The following is a 14,734-nucleotide window of genomic DNA, read 5'->3' as shown; positions in this document are numbered from 1 at the left end:
TTATTTTTGGCTGCGTTGGGTCTTCGTTGCTGTGTGCGGACTTTCTCTAGTTGCGGCGAGCGGGGGCTACTCTTCGTTGCGGTGCGCGGGCTTCCTGTTGCGGTGTCTTCTCTTGTTGCGGAGTATGAGCTCTAGGCGCGCGGGCTTCAGTAGTTGTGACTCGCGGGCTCTAGAGCACAGGCTCAGTAGTTGTGGCATACGGGTTTAGTTGCTCCACGGCATGTGGGATCTTCCCGGACCAGCGCTCGAACCCGTGTCCCCGGCATTGGCAGGTGGAGTCTTAACCACCGCGCCACCAGGGAAGTCCAAGAAAGGCACCTTTTTATTTTTTTATATATATATTTTAAATATTTATTTTGATTTATTTGGCTGCACTGGGTCTTAGTTGCAGCACATGGGATCTTCATTGCCGCATGCACGATCTTTGCCGCACGGGAGATCTTTAGTTGCGGCATGCAGGATCTAGTTCCCTGACCAGGGATCAAACCTGGGCCCCCTGCATTGGGAGCGTGAAGTCTTAGCCATTGGACCACCAGGGAAGTCCCTGAAAGGCACCTTTTCAAAACATTGAGGGAGTTCCCTGGTGGCCTAGTGGTTAGGATTCAGCACTTTCACTGCGAAGGCCAGGGTTCAGTCCCTGATCAGGGAACTGAGATCCTGCAAGCTGCGTGGCATGGCCAAAAGAAAAAAAAAATTGAGGTTATAGGTTATGTATAATATTATATAAGTTTCAGGTGTATGACACGATTCACAAAATTTAAAGGTTATGCTCCATTTATAGTTATTATAAAGTATTGGGTATATTCCCTGTATTGTACTGTATATCCTTGTAGCTTGTTTATTTTTCTTAGTAGTTTGTACTTCTTAATCCCCTACCCTTGTGAAAGGCACCTTTTTATATTCTTTGGCTTCCACACTCACATAATTTAGATGCTACTGGAGAAATTAAGGTGGCCAAATGAATTGGTGGATGAGGCTTAGTTTCTGGAGTCCTGGGCTAGATCTGCCACGTGGCCTCATTAGAGGAGGTGTGTAGTGAGGCCACAAGAAACAGCCAGGACCCCTGGGTCTAACCTTGAACCTTCCCCTGGAGACTGTGTGACCTTGGACTAGTCCCTCCCCATCTCCGGCCTATAGTTCCCTTGCCTGTATCATCAGGGTGTTGTACCAGCTGATTTAAGATTCTGTGATTCTCATGGCTGCCTTGGGGGGCTGCCTTGGGCGGCTGCCCTAGGGGTAACTGGTGACAGGGCTGCGGTCACCTTGACTCTTCACTGGGGCTGACCCCGCACTGGAATAGGGCTCCTCCAAGTCTGCCTCAAGGGGCTACTCAAATTGGATGAACTCATGGGAAGATTATCACCCTCCCTTGAAGTCCTCCTGGTTGCATTACCTTCTGAGATGAAGGAAGAGCGACCTCTCCTTCTGAGGGATGTGTTTCCAGAGAATTGGTCCTGTAGGCATTTGCAGGGTTCTTTCTTCTCAGAGGCAGCTGCCACTCCTAGGTTAGTGACTACCCTTTTGCTTTGCCCAGTCACCTTGGAAAAAGCAGTCTGAGGCCAGCGGGAGTGAGACCTTGATTTATGGAGGTGCTCTTGGTGCCAATGGGCCCACGCGCCCTGCAGTCACATCATTCCTGGGCTTCATGGGGATTTGGGGAGCTCAAATTTATGGAGAAATAAATTCCTGGGCGGCTGTACCTCTGCCCTGAACTTTGGGATTCCAGAAAGGCACAGCTATGGGAGGACTTAGACATTTTCATGGCCTGCTCCTGACATATCTTCCCAAGGTGTCTGTGATAAGACCCAAAGTTATTTGGTTTGTTTCCACTTGTCTAGCTAGTGAAGTACTGCTTTTCGCCGGTTAGCTAGAGGCTTTATGTTTATTCTGAACTTCATCACTCACAAATGTGTTTACATAAGCAGTCTCCTTTAGTCCTCATAACAACTTTTTTGGGGGTTGGCATAACTAACTCCATTTTACAGACTTCAGCCTTTGGATAATGAGAAAGCTGAACAGTTATGGGTGGGGATCTTGCTTCAGGACCTCTTTCTTCTCCAAGGGCTGGAAATTAAAACCAAAAAGCATAGAATCAATTGTCATTTGTACACTCAACTATGTTTTGAGTGTCTTGTGATTTAGGGCAACCAGACTGGATTCCCTCCAGGCATAGGGCTAAGGAAAGTTGAATACCTGATGATTTTATAGCCTGGGAGAGTTTTGTCTCTGAGAAAAACTCACTCCACCCCAATAGATCCCTGTGCTGGGACTCAGGGGCCTTCTCATCCAAAATTCAGAATTTTATTTGCCTTCGACTAATGGGCCATCGTCTTCCATCTCTCTGGCTGACCCTCCCTCGTTTGAGCCGTCTTCTGAGCATTCCCACCTGGGGTCCCAGTGGCCTCCAAGACTGGCCCCTCCTGTCTCGTCTCTCCCTGTGATAAAACCAGCTCTGCTCCCCTCCTTGTTCCTCACCTCCAAGCCTTTGCTCACTTCCATATTGGATCTGGGGTGCCATTTCCTCCTTTTCCATGTGGCCAGTTCCTCACCATTTAAGATTCAGCTCCAACTTTCTCCTCCCTAGGAAATCACTTCTTGTCCACCTCCATTGAAACATCCTCTGCATCCGCCATCCATGTACATAACACCTGGTTTAACAATTACCCATTTATATGTCTGTCTCCCCAGACTGTGGGCATTTTGAGGGCATGGCCTATTCACTTTATTTTCCTTGTAGAACTTATTGCTATCTGCAATAAGTTTGTTTTTAATTCTTTATGAATATATTTATCGTCTGAACTTCTCACACCAGAGGTCAAGAACTATGTCTATCTTGTTCACTGTTGTGTCCCCAGAGCCTGGCACAGTGACCGGGCACCCAGAAGGTGGCCAGAAAACATTTAATGAATGAACAAATGCGTCTTTGTCGCCAAAGTGCCCGGCTCGGGACCTAGCACATAGTAGGTATGTAGTCAGTATTGGTTGAAGGAAGGAGTAAATAAAAACAAAGGGTAAGCTGTCCCTGTTCCTTGTAGAAGGTGAAAAGAGAGATGGGGTTAAGGGTGGGTTGTTTGGGGAGAAGGGAGCCCAGTGGAGACCCAGGCAGCTTTAATCTCTGGGCCAGGACTAGTGCAAGGTGAGTGCACAGAATTTAAGATGGTCAAAAAACTCGGTTCATTAAGATAAGTAATATTTTAGTGCACTATTAAAAAAATGCAAAAAAATTCATGACGAACAAAACATCAAAAATTTTTTAAGTGGAGTAGATACTCCCATTTATGAAGTTCTTTACATCCAGACAACAGTTCTTTGGAGAGACAGTTATTATCACATTCATTCATCAAATGGTCACTGCTTGCCTCTGTGTGGCAGGCACTTTTCTAGGCATCAAGCATTCAGTGGTGAGCAAAGCAGACCAGTTCCTGACTTCACAGTCCTCAATACCCTTCTTTTCACTTAAAAGGAGTGGAAACCCCTAAAAGCTCACAGTCTGCCTCAAATCCTCCACGTCATAAACGGCAGAACCAGTTCCCCTAAATCAGGAATTCTTAACTCGAAATCCGTGTTGGGTGCTCTTGTAACATTAAAACATCAAAATTTTAAGTAAAGGAAGTATTCTCCAAGAAAAACCAGAGAACTGAGTCAGTCAGGGGAACTGGGAGCAATCACCCTGGTTCCTTTTTGTCCTGGTGAAGACCAGAGTCTACTCTTCCTTTACTTATTTTTAGTAACTTCTCCATCTTATCTTAGTCTTGCTAACCCCTGTTTGTTTCCCTGAAGTTAGCATTAGAGACCTTTTAGGATACGTCAAGAGGGTTGGGTGCCTTTGCAGGGACCAGAGTGAAGGAAGGAATGAGCCTGGGAGGGCAGGAATGGTGGAGGAAACGGACGGTGGTGATCACAGCCCAGGCCTCCACCTGGTCCAGCCCTCTGATCTATGGGGGGTGGGGGGAGGTGGGGAGGTGGAAGGAGGGGGAAAGCAGGACACCCTTACAGAGAGGCTGGGGGCTGAGTCACGGTAGGAGACAAAGTTAGACAGAAGGGACTCCTTCCTTCCCTTCAGCTGTAGAAAGAGTCCCTTCTGTGGATCAGTGTGAGTAGGGCCACCACTGTGAGATTTGCAAACATCTGGGCTCCTCCAAGTATATCCCAGCTCTCTGCCTGGGGTATTTTGCTTCCAGGGAGCAGTGTAATTCGGCACCGTGGGGCTCTAGGGAGAAGAGGAGGCGAAAACTGTCTCCCAGAATTGGAATAGACATAGTTGGTAAATCAAAATGCTTTCGGGCTGCCTGGCCCCGATTTCCTCCAGCCCCTGCCCCAGCCCTGCCTGTGCTTGCTCTCAGAGAAGCCCTTCTCCCTCTGCTAGATCACTCCGTCGTCATCTTTACTATTGTTCAAGATGCCAGTGACAGTGATAATGGGGCTGTTGCTGCTACTGCCTCTGCTGGTAGTAGCTGCCACATTTGGAAGACTTACTGTGTACCAGGCCCTCTGCAGAGCAGTTTGGGTGCATTTTCTCTCTCTGATCATTACAGCAACTTCATGAGGTAGGGGTTTTTGTCCTTTACGGTTGGGGAAACTGAGGCTCAGAGAGGGTCAACCACTCACCCTAAGTCACACAGCGAGGAGGTGAGCATCTTCTGTTAGGGGGATGGCTGGTCTACAGACATGCCCCCAAGGCCCATGGGAACACAGTGGTTGCAGCCCCTCTGGTTTACCTGCAGAGGGCACCCCTGCCTCGCAGAACTGCCCAGGGCTCCCTATCAGCCCTTTCCAACCTGCCCTTAGAAAGGGCTTATCTAAACCCTTTCCCTTCCACGCTCACTATATAATTAGACTTCTCAAAATATTCTGTCTGAGTGGGATGGGGACAATCATATGCTACAGACTTCTCCAATTTCATGAGCAGCCTCTATGAACTCCCGGAGCCAAAAAGTCACAAGCCACCCCCATTCCAGATGGGGCTGCGTTTCACACAGCTGAAGTCAGCTCAGCTGCTGGGACTTAGCAAGTGGCCTGAGGCCTTCTGGGGACTGTCACGTTGGTGGACCCTATAGCACCACACACACACACACACACACACACACACACACACAAATTAGAGCTCACCCACACTGCCAACCTCTGTCCCGCTCTCATCTGCCTGCCACATCACCAGCATACTCTCAAATTAGCAGTTAATTTGGTCTTCTGGATGTGTGTGGGTGTGTGCTTTTTAAACACAGTATGTGATAAAACTCCCTTTCCAGCTGAGTCTGAATTTTGAACACCCCTTTGTATCAGAGACAGAATCATGTAAATGAAATGCAAAAAGGGAATGGTGGTAAATTTCATTTGTAATGGCTAGATATCGGCTCAGTGAAAGCAGAAGAAGTCAGAGGGATGCAGAATATTAAAAGCAAGTTGACTTTCCAGAGAGGCAGGGAGATGGAATGGTTAAGTATGCAGTCCTTTGGGAGGTTCAGATCCTGTTATATCAGTCATTTTTATTTATTTATGATGGAGATTTTTTTCTTTATTGAGAAACTTAAGACTTGGGTACATCAAACAAAACCAATTTCTGGGGGGAAAAAATCAAAACTCACAATAGAAAAAAAAAGTAAACACTGTCTGGGCCATATCAGAACCCAGAGAATATATTCTTTTAATTGAAAAATTCTAGGCACGTCATAATTGACCTTTTGATACAAAATGACCTACTAAATGCGCAATTTGTGGTTCTTGGTGTTGAGGTCCATAGGACAAGCTAGGAAGTCTGCAAACCTCGAGCTGAATTCCATGAGGGTTTATTTGGTTTGTGAATCGCTTTGTCCTTGTCTAAGAGGTAGCAGCAGTGACAGCGCCCACCTTCTGGGCACCTTCTTTCTTGGCATGATGAGCCTGTAGGACCGCCACAGCTTCATCCACCTTGGAGCGGAGAGACTCAGGACTCCAGCATGTGCAGCAGCTCCGAGCTGTCAACCTCCAGCAGCATCCCCGCAATCTTCCCGGCCAGGTTTGAGTGCATCGCCTAGATGAGCAGGAACAAACGTTCACCCAGCATCTGCTTCTGCTCCTTGGGGGGGGTGCTGCGGCCAGCATGGAGGCGGTCAGCGGCTCCTGCCCCTGCACATGGACCGCAGGCTGGGGTGCCTGCAGGGGCTGGATGGCAGGGTGAGGGCTGCGGACACTGGAGGCGTATTTGTAAGGTGCAACAGCCCGAGCAGCAGCGGCAGCAACAGCAGCACGAGGCGCTAGGTTCTGCCCAGCTGTGGGAACACCTCCAGACTGGCAGCTGTCAGTCGGCCCTTGCTGGGCGGCACCAGCCCCACCAAAGTCCATAGCCAAGCGGTCTGGGCACTCAGATCCGACTCTCTGAGCGGTAGTAGGGAGGCCGCGAGAGGCCAGAGCATTACCAGCTGGAGCCAGATGGCGAAGGGCTGGACGAGCCCAGGCTGGCGTATAGCACTTGGCATTCCTTGGAAGCCTTGAGGTCTCCCACCTTGCTGCAGCGTGGCTTAGGCCTCGCCTGTGCTAACTCGTTAGGTGTATAATACGGAGGGCTTCCCTGGCCTGTGGAACTGCTGGCACAAAGTAGCCCCCAGCTGCAGGAACTGGTTTCAGATGGCATTGGCAGGGAGCGCTCTCATCCCGGCCACCCGCTGCATATACTGGCAGGTCAGCTGAGCCTTTCTCTCTTCCTTTCTCTGGGCCAGGGCGACATACAGTGGCTTGGAGCCCATGATGCATCCGTTCATCTCTGTGACTGCTTTGGTTGCCTCTTCAGGGGATCAGAAGCAGACAAAGGCAAACTCTTTGCTTCTCCCATCCTCCAGCATCACCTTAGCACTGCTGATTGATCCAAAAGGAGAGAACTTTTTCCTTAACTTCTCACCATCAATGGTGTCATCCAAGTTCTTAATTTAGAGATTCATCCCCTGATAGCAACTAATTCTCTCCTGTTTGAGCTGTTCAAATTTTTGCTTTAACTCGGCCTGCTGTTCCACTTTCTTCTGTGCACGGCCGACGAAAACGACTTTCCCACTGATTTCTTTTCCATTCATCTCTTCCACGGCCTTATTGGCATCCTCGTGTTTTTTGTAACTCACAAAGCCAAAGCCTTTGGATTTCCCACTAGGATCTCTCATCCCCTTGACACTCAGAGTCTTACCAAACTGGCTGAATAGCTCTTTCAGACTCTCATCATCCACCTCTTCCCCAAAGTTTTTGATATAAACATTGGTGAATTCCTTGGCTTTGGCTCCAAGCTCAGCTTCCCACTCTTTTCGATACTTGAACCTGCCCACAAACACTCTGCGGTCATTGAGGAGCATGCCGTTCATCCTCTCGATGACCTTGTCGGCAAGCCTCCTGGGTCTCAAAGTGGACAAAGGCATAACTCTTAGAGCCGTTCTCATCACACACCACCTTGCAGGACAATGTTTCCAAAAGCAGAAAAAGTATCATACGGTGCCTTGTTATCTGTATGTCCAGGTTCTTGATGAAGGTGTTTCCCACACCAAATTTTCTCAAAGAGGGATCCCTCTGAGCCCACATGATACGGCTTGGCTTTCCCTTAATCACATCAAAGTTCACGGTATCCAAGGCCCGCTCCGCGAAAGCTGTGTGCTGGAAGTTGATGTAGGCATGATCCAGGGAGTGGCGGGTGAGCATATCGCGGCAGACCCAGACGGACAGCACAGGCCCCGCAGGACTGAACTTTTCGTTCAGCATGGCCTCGGTGACGTCCGAGTACAGGTCACCCACGTACAGGGGGACCCTGGGATAGCTGCTGGCCTCAGCGTTCATCTCCCCACCACCCCGAGCCCCGCCAGGAGGACTTCTTAGAGGGACCACACAGGACAAAGGGGGCTCCCCTCCGAGCCGTGGCCCGTGCCGGGGCTCACAGGTGGCCGTGAAGCTCAGGGAAGCTGGAGTCGGCTCCGAGGGGGGGGCCTGAGAGGAGTTCGGGGACAGCCCGGACGAGAATGCCAAACCGCAGACAAAAGGCTCTCAAAAACAATATGGCTCTCCCTGGGAGTTTGTAAGTTTCAGCTGTCCTGGTCTGGAAGCTCCCAATTTCAAAAAATGAAAAAAATTAAAACGGGGACTGCCCTCCAAATTACAAAAATTCTTCCAGAGGCAACCCAGTGGTGCCCACGGCGGCCTCCGGAACGTGCGTTTCTCTATAAATATAGGCCTCGGGCTCCCGGCAGTTTAAGATTACAGCAGCCCGGGGAAGAGGGAAACCAAATACTTGTTGGTGCCCACTCGGCAAGCCCGGGGCGGTCGGAGCGCGTTGCCGCCTCCCACGCCGGGCGGGAGAAGGGCTGCGCGGACACGTGGAGCGCGGAGGCCGGCGCGCCGGGGGCGGGCGGAGGCGCGTGAACACGGGCGCGCGAGCGGCTCACCATTGCACCAACGGACGGGGACCCACGGACGCCTAGGTGCGGCGGCAGCGGGCAGGCCGGAAGCGTGCAAAAGTGACTGCAAAAGTGACTGCCCCGCGGATCCTACGAGGAGGATTCGCTCTTTTTTTTCTTTCTTTTCTTTTAAGATTTAAAAAAAAAATTATTTATTTAATTTATTTATTTTTGGCTGTGGTGGGTCTTCGTAGCTGCGCGCGGGCTTCTCTAGTTGCGGCGCGTGGGCTTCTCGTTGCGGTGGCTTCTCTTGTTGTGGAGCACGGGCTCTAGGCGCACGGGCTTCAGTAGTTGTGGCTCGTAGGCTCAGTAGTTGTGGCGCACGGGCTTAGTTGCTCCGTGGCATGTGGGATCTCCCAGACCAGGGCTCGAACCTGTGTCCCTCTCATTGGCAGGCGGATTCTTAACCACTGCGCCACCAGGGAAGTCCCTGGTGGATTTTAAAGCATTTTGGGTTTTTTTTTTTTTTAAATCCTTTTCTCTTTTTTTTTTCAGGCTGCTAGGCCCGAAAGTGGCGGAGGCTGCAGCGACCCGGGGCGGAGAGAGGACAGCCATTTATTATGTGACTTTCAGCAAGTTACTTAACCTCTCTGTGCCTTAGTTTCCTATTGTGTAAAATGGAGGAAAAAAAATCATAGTCACCACACAGGGAGGAGGAGAAAATGAATTAGTATCTGTAGGGAGCTATCAATTTTCAACTGGCGGTGGGAAGCCCAGCTGGGGGGAGAAAAAAGGTAAAAGAGAACTGTGAATTATTAGGAGAAAGAGATTATGCTAATCAGGATGGAAAGACTTCAGCATAAATAAGATGCCAAGGGTTTCAGGCAGCTTTAAAAACTTATTTAAAAGTACATATGTAATTAAATTCTCACTGTGTAAAAATTTCAAGCAACACAGATAAATTTTAAATCCCCTCAGTCACGCTTCTTTTCCCAGAGGTGATTACTATTGTCAGTTTCATGGGATTGCTCCCATACCTTTTTCTTTGCGTGTGTATACACATATATGTGTCTATGGAAATCCATGGCTTTGCTTGACGTTTTTTTTATATATCAAGTGCTCTGTCTTGGAGCTCTTTCCATGTCAGTACACATAGATCTATTTCATCTTACATGCTACAAAATATATAAATGGGATGTACCATGGTTTGATCATTCCTCAGGTAGTTTCTTTTTTTAAAAAATTTTATGTTATGTGTATTTTTAAAAAATATTTTATTTATTTACTTATTTATTTAGTTGCGGCAGGCAGGCTCCTTAGTTGTGGCATGCGAACTCTTAGTTGCACATGCATGTGGGATGTAGTTCCCTGGCCAGGGATCAAATCTGGGCCCTCTGTATTGGGAGCACGGAGTCGTAACCCCTGTGCCACCAGGGGAATCCCTCCTCAGGTAGTTTCTTAATAGCAACAAAGGAATATATGTTACTGTCCTCTTTCTAAAATACAGGATTGGTCATGTAACTGCAGCAGCCCCAAACCTTCAGGGGGTTCCCATTGCTCAAAACCTAGTATTTCCAGTATGACTTCAGTCTATATCTTTGCCATTCCCTATACTCACCATTTCTCAAGCTTGTCAAGCTTGTCATATACTTACACCCCTTTGTGTCCTTGCTCAGCTCGGCAGCCTTTCTTCCCTTCTGTGCCCAGTCATGCGTTCCTCCGTTCATTCAACAGTCTAGCCCAGATGAACACTAAGGCCACCCTTGGTCACTCTCCTGGCTGGAAATTATTGTGTGTGTGTGTGCACACGCGTGTATGTATGATTCCACAGCTTTTGTGCCTTATTCATTCCTCCATTCAGCAAATATTTATCAAGTGTCTATTCCATCTGTTTGCCTCTTTGTTCTCCTGTCTCCCTGACTCTCTCAGTTCCTTGAGGGATGAGATCATGTCTCAGACACAGGGTTTTCAGGGAGAAGAGACATCCTGGTTTGCTCAGCATGGTCCCAGTTTTCATCTGTTAAGCTGGTAGAATTATTAGTAGTGCCCCCTTTCATTCTGGTTTAGATGAAAAATTATATGATCGCTCCAGTTTTACACACAATAGATGCTTACAGTAATATTAACAAAAAAGAATGAATGGGTGGATGAATGACTATAATTTACATTTCATGATTGTGAGATGCCATCTGACTCTGAGCGGAAGACTTGAGAGCGTATTCTGTATTATGTAGAAGTTATTTCACTTTGGGCTCTATTGCCTTTGAAGGGTTTACAGGAATCCTATAATCTCCAGACACTTGCTTGCAGGTAGCAGGTGTTCTCGTTATAAGATTCGAAATAGTTCATCCAGTATGCTAAAAAATGACAAGTGCAAAGGCAGCATTTATGAAGAAAAGAATGATGACTCATTGAACCCGGGTTAGAAAGTTGTTCCTAAGATGAGGTAGTCAAGAGCAGGGGTTCAGCGGGCGAGCTCTGGAATCAGACCGCTTGGGTACAACAAATCCAGGTTCTGCTGCTTCCTGCTGTGTAAACTGGAGCAAGTCACTTCCTCTCTGAGCCTCAGTTTCCTCATCTATAAAGTGGGGATAATTCTCACAGCTTTGTTGTGAGAATTAGGTGAGATGATGAATGTAAACTATTAGGCTGAACTATATGAAATCATCTCTATTTGACCCTTGTGACCTTTAAAAATGGCATTTCATATACTTCAACCTGGCAGGTGCCTGACAGGTAGTCAGTGTTTGAGAAATGGTGGCTATTATTACCTCATCCGATTGGGCTATTTCTGCTTCCATTGCCTAGCTGAAGGGGCGTTTCATTGTTTTATTCAAAACATATTTGCTGAGCACTGACTACGTGCCAGGAACTGCCATCGGGAGGAAAACAAAGCAGTCCTTTTGAAGGTGTCTTTTAACACTTCAGTGGCAGAGAAGCTTATGAGTAGGGCCCTAGAATGCCAGTCAGAGACTGTCCTTAAAGGGTCATCATGGGGTTTACCCGTGACTGTGATAAAGTGGGCCTCAGCTTGCAGACCGTGAGGGGCTGAGGCAAAAGCAAACTGAACTGGGTAGTTTGCTTAGAGACTAGCTAGAGACCAGGCCTTTGCTTTCTCAGAAGTCAGGGCTGAACCGGAGCCCAGCTGGCTGGGGGGTGAGGCATAGGTAAAAAACCAGATTGCCACATCAGTCAGGCTTGAGGCAAGGCTGCAGAACTGAGCTCTCTGCCCGGACATGTCTTTTTCTGGTTGTCCGGCTAGAGGAAAGATTCCACATGCTGCCATTTGGTGTCACCGCACTGTATTGAGTTACCAATAACATTGCCGTCAGTCCCCTGGAGCTGATGCCACTTGGGCAAGGATCCCGGATAAGTCCCACTGGGCAGGCAGAGCTCATCCCTGGCTGCTCTTTTGTTTAGGGGGGAGGGATCCCACTCCCACAGGCTTTTGGCTATGTCAGGGTCTGGATCAGATCCTATCTGCAATGAAGGGGCTGAGATAATGGGGACCCCAACTCCCCTCACCTGGGAACCAAAGACATCTTACATTAAGATGCAGAATCAGGTTGTATCCCGGGGAATGATGAGGGAAAAGAGGCTAGAGGTGAGGGAATTATGTTTTCCCTTTCCATGGGGCTGGTGGGGATTTGCTTCCTAAAGTGGGCAGAGGGGACTTGGCCAAAGGCACTCCCCTTGCCGAGAGAGGCCAGTCCTGGTAACGTGGCAGCAGCCACGGTTCAGGCAAGAGGACCTTCTGAAGGGACAAGGCTCTGTACACCAGGGCCAGGGAGGGCCGATGTCTATCTTCTGTCTCTCTCTCTGGTATTATAACAATCAACTTTTAGGAATTCCCTGGCAGTCCAGTGGATAGGACGCTGCAATTTCACTGCTGCAAGCGCAGGTTCGATCGCTGGTCGGGGAACTAAGATCCCGCAAGCTATGTGGTGCCGTCAAAATCAAAAACAAAAAAACCCACAGTCAGCTTTTGTTAGCGTTGCAGTTGGCCTAGCTGGATTCTGGGGATTTAAGGAACGTGCCTATTTCTATAACTGGGACTCAGCCTGGTAGACAGGATTCTACAACTGCGCCTTCCAGTATGATCCGCTTGTGGCTATCGAACACTTAAAATGTGGCTAGTCTTAAGAGAGATGTGATATAAGTATAAAACATATATCAGCTTTCAAAGACTTACTACCAAAGAAGAGAACGTGAAATATTTCATTAATGTTTAAAATTTTTGGTTACCTATCAAAATGATAATTTGGATATACTGCAATAAAGAAGACATTATTAAATTAACGTCACCTGTTTTTCACTTTTTAAAATGTGGCTACCAGGAAATTTAAAATTACATATGGGGCTTGCATTGTATTTCTTGTCTCTTCTTTTTTTTAAGGGGATGGGGAGTTCTCTGGGAACTCTTGTTTTATAAATTTATTTATTTATTTATTTTTGGCCGTGTTGGGTCTTCATTGCTGCGCGCGGGCTTTCTCTAGTTGCGGCGAGCCAGGACTACTCTTCATTGCAGTGCGCTGGCTTCTCATTCTGGTGGCTTCTCTTATTGCGGAGCATGGGCTCTAGGCGCGTGGGCTTCAGTAGTTGTGGCACGCAGGCTCAGTAGTTGCGGCTCACAGGCTCTAGAGCACAGGCTCAGTGGTTGTGGCACACGGGCTTAGTTGCTCCGCAGCATGTGGGATCTTCCTGGACCAGGGCTTGAACCCGTGTCCCCTGCATTGGTGGGCGGATTCTTAACCACTGTGCCACCAGGGAAGCCCCTTGCATTGTATTTCTATTGGAAGGTGCTGCTCTAGACGTCTCAGGGTGACTTTCAGCAATCCTGAGGTGAGTGAGTGGCCAAGATGTGAAAACACCAGCAGGATGAGTTTAACACACCAGCATCCCTTGGGGAGTCTCAGAAATAGGTGCGTCAGGAAAACCCCATAGAAGATTGGCTTGGGCCACATTAGTTGGGTATAAAAGGGAAGAATGACCTCAGAGGGCTGGACCCACGGGCTAAGTCCAGGAATAAGAGAACTAGTGATTTTCATTTTGCAGTGGCCTTTGAAAATGGCTGCGTCAGAACATCTGTCCAGAAACCCAAGATGGGGCTGAGGGGTAAGAACCCCCCAGGTGCATTCCAAAGTGCTTGGAAGTGGCTTCTAGGTGTAGCAACCAACTAGGTGGTTCTATTTTAGAGCCTCGGGGGTTTGTTCACAAAGACCCTGTTAGATCGTGGCTATGTTGTATGGATTTTATACCATGGGTCAAATCATAAATACCCACGTGCAACAATTCCATATTACGAGAACATGATATTACTCAGAGCAGTGGACACAGTCAGTGCTCTGCCCAGATCCTTTTCTGGCCCATTCCCCAGCTCTTGTGACTCTGCTGCTAAAAACTACAGCTGTGGAGAATTCCCTGGTGGCCCAGTGGTTAGGACTCTGCGCTATCACTGCCGCCAAGGGCGCGGGTTCAATCTTTGATCAGGGAACTAAGATCCTGCAAGCCATACGGTGTGGCAAAAAACAAAACAAAACAAAACTACAGCTGGATGATTGCCCGTAGGCTACGGGTGCCCCCGTTGCCTGTGCAGAGAGCCGAAGTCCCCATAGCTAATGACCGACTCGTGTAAGTACACGAAACTCGGCCTCCAGATGGAAGAACTGAGCTGCCACTTATGCTCTAGAGCTCTCCTGTGACCAGGCTGAGGCTACATCTGAAATCACGCTCTTGGCTTCTTCCCGTTCCTGGCCCTGCTCCCTCCACTCCCTTCCTGGTTTCTCCTGGAGGCTGTTCCTTAATAAGTCACTTGTTCCCAAACGCTCACCTCGGGGTCTGCTTTTGGGGAGCCCCACCAGAAACACTGTCAGACTTTACTGTGGGTGTTGGTCTTGACCTTGGGTGGTGGCCATTTAATATACACCTACTGAATGCGTGTGGGATTCCAAACCCTTGAGATACCCTTGCTGAGAGCCCTGACCCTGTGTGCAGAGGGGCAGGGGCTGGAGGACCAGGAGAGGGCCCGCGTATGGCCTGCCTCCTTCCAGGCCGTGGCCGTGAAGCAACCATGAACATCACACCAAAAGCCACGTGACTTCCCATCTGACCATTTATTTTCTTGCTGTTTACTCAGGTTCTTCCCCAAACGTCTTTTGATCTCCAGCATGGCCTCTCGTCCAGAAAGCTGAAACTGTGCCCCGCTTCTTGCCATCTTCATGATACCCCCTGCTCTCTTATACAAAATATTTCAAAATAAAGATTGAAACAGGAACTTAGCTGAGTTTTGCAACACAGAAGTGTATTCTAGGTCTACATTTATAGAAAGTGGTGGGTGGGGAAGACTGATGAGTCAGGGGGGACTGGGGGAGATGTCCGTGCCAAGGGTAGTC

General features: G+C 48.5%; 1 pseudogene; it reads right to left on the bottom strand.

Moving 5' to 3' along the window:
- Positions 1 to 5,556: 5,556 nt before the first annotated feature.
- On the bottom strand, positions 5,557 to 7,788 carry LOC132515180 (polyadenylate-binding protein 4-like; annotated as a pseudogene).
- Positions 7,789 to 14,734: the final 6,946 nt, after the last annotated feature.

Source organism: Lagenorhynchus albirostris, chromosome 2, assembly GCF_949774975.1.
Source record: "Lagenorhynchus albirostris chromosome 2, mLagAlb1.1, whole genome shotgun sequence".
Lineage (NCBI taxonomy): Eukaryota > Metazoa > Chordata > Mammalia > Artiodactyla > Delphinidae > Lagenorhynchus > Lagenorhynchus albirostris.
Note: the sequence above shows the minus strand (reverse complement) of the source record. Positions and strands in the feature narration are given on the sequence as shown.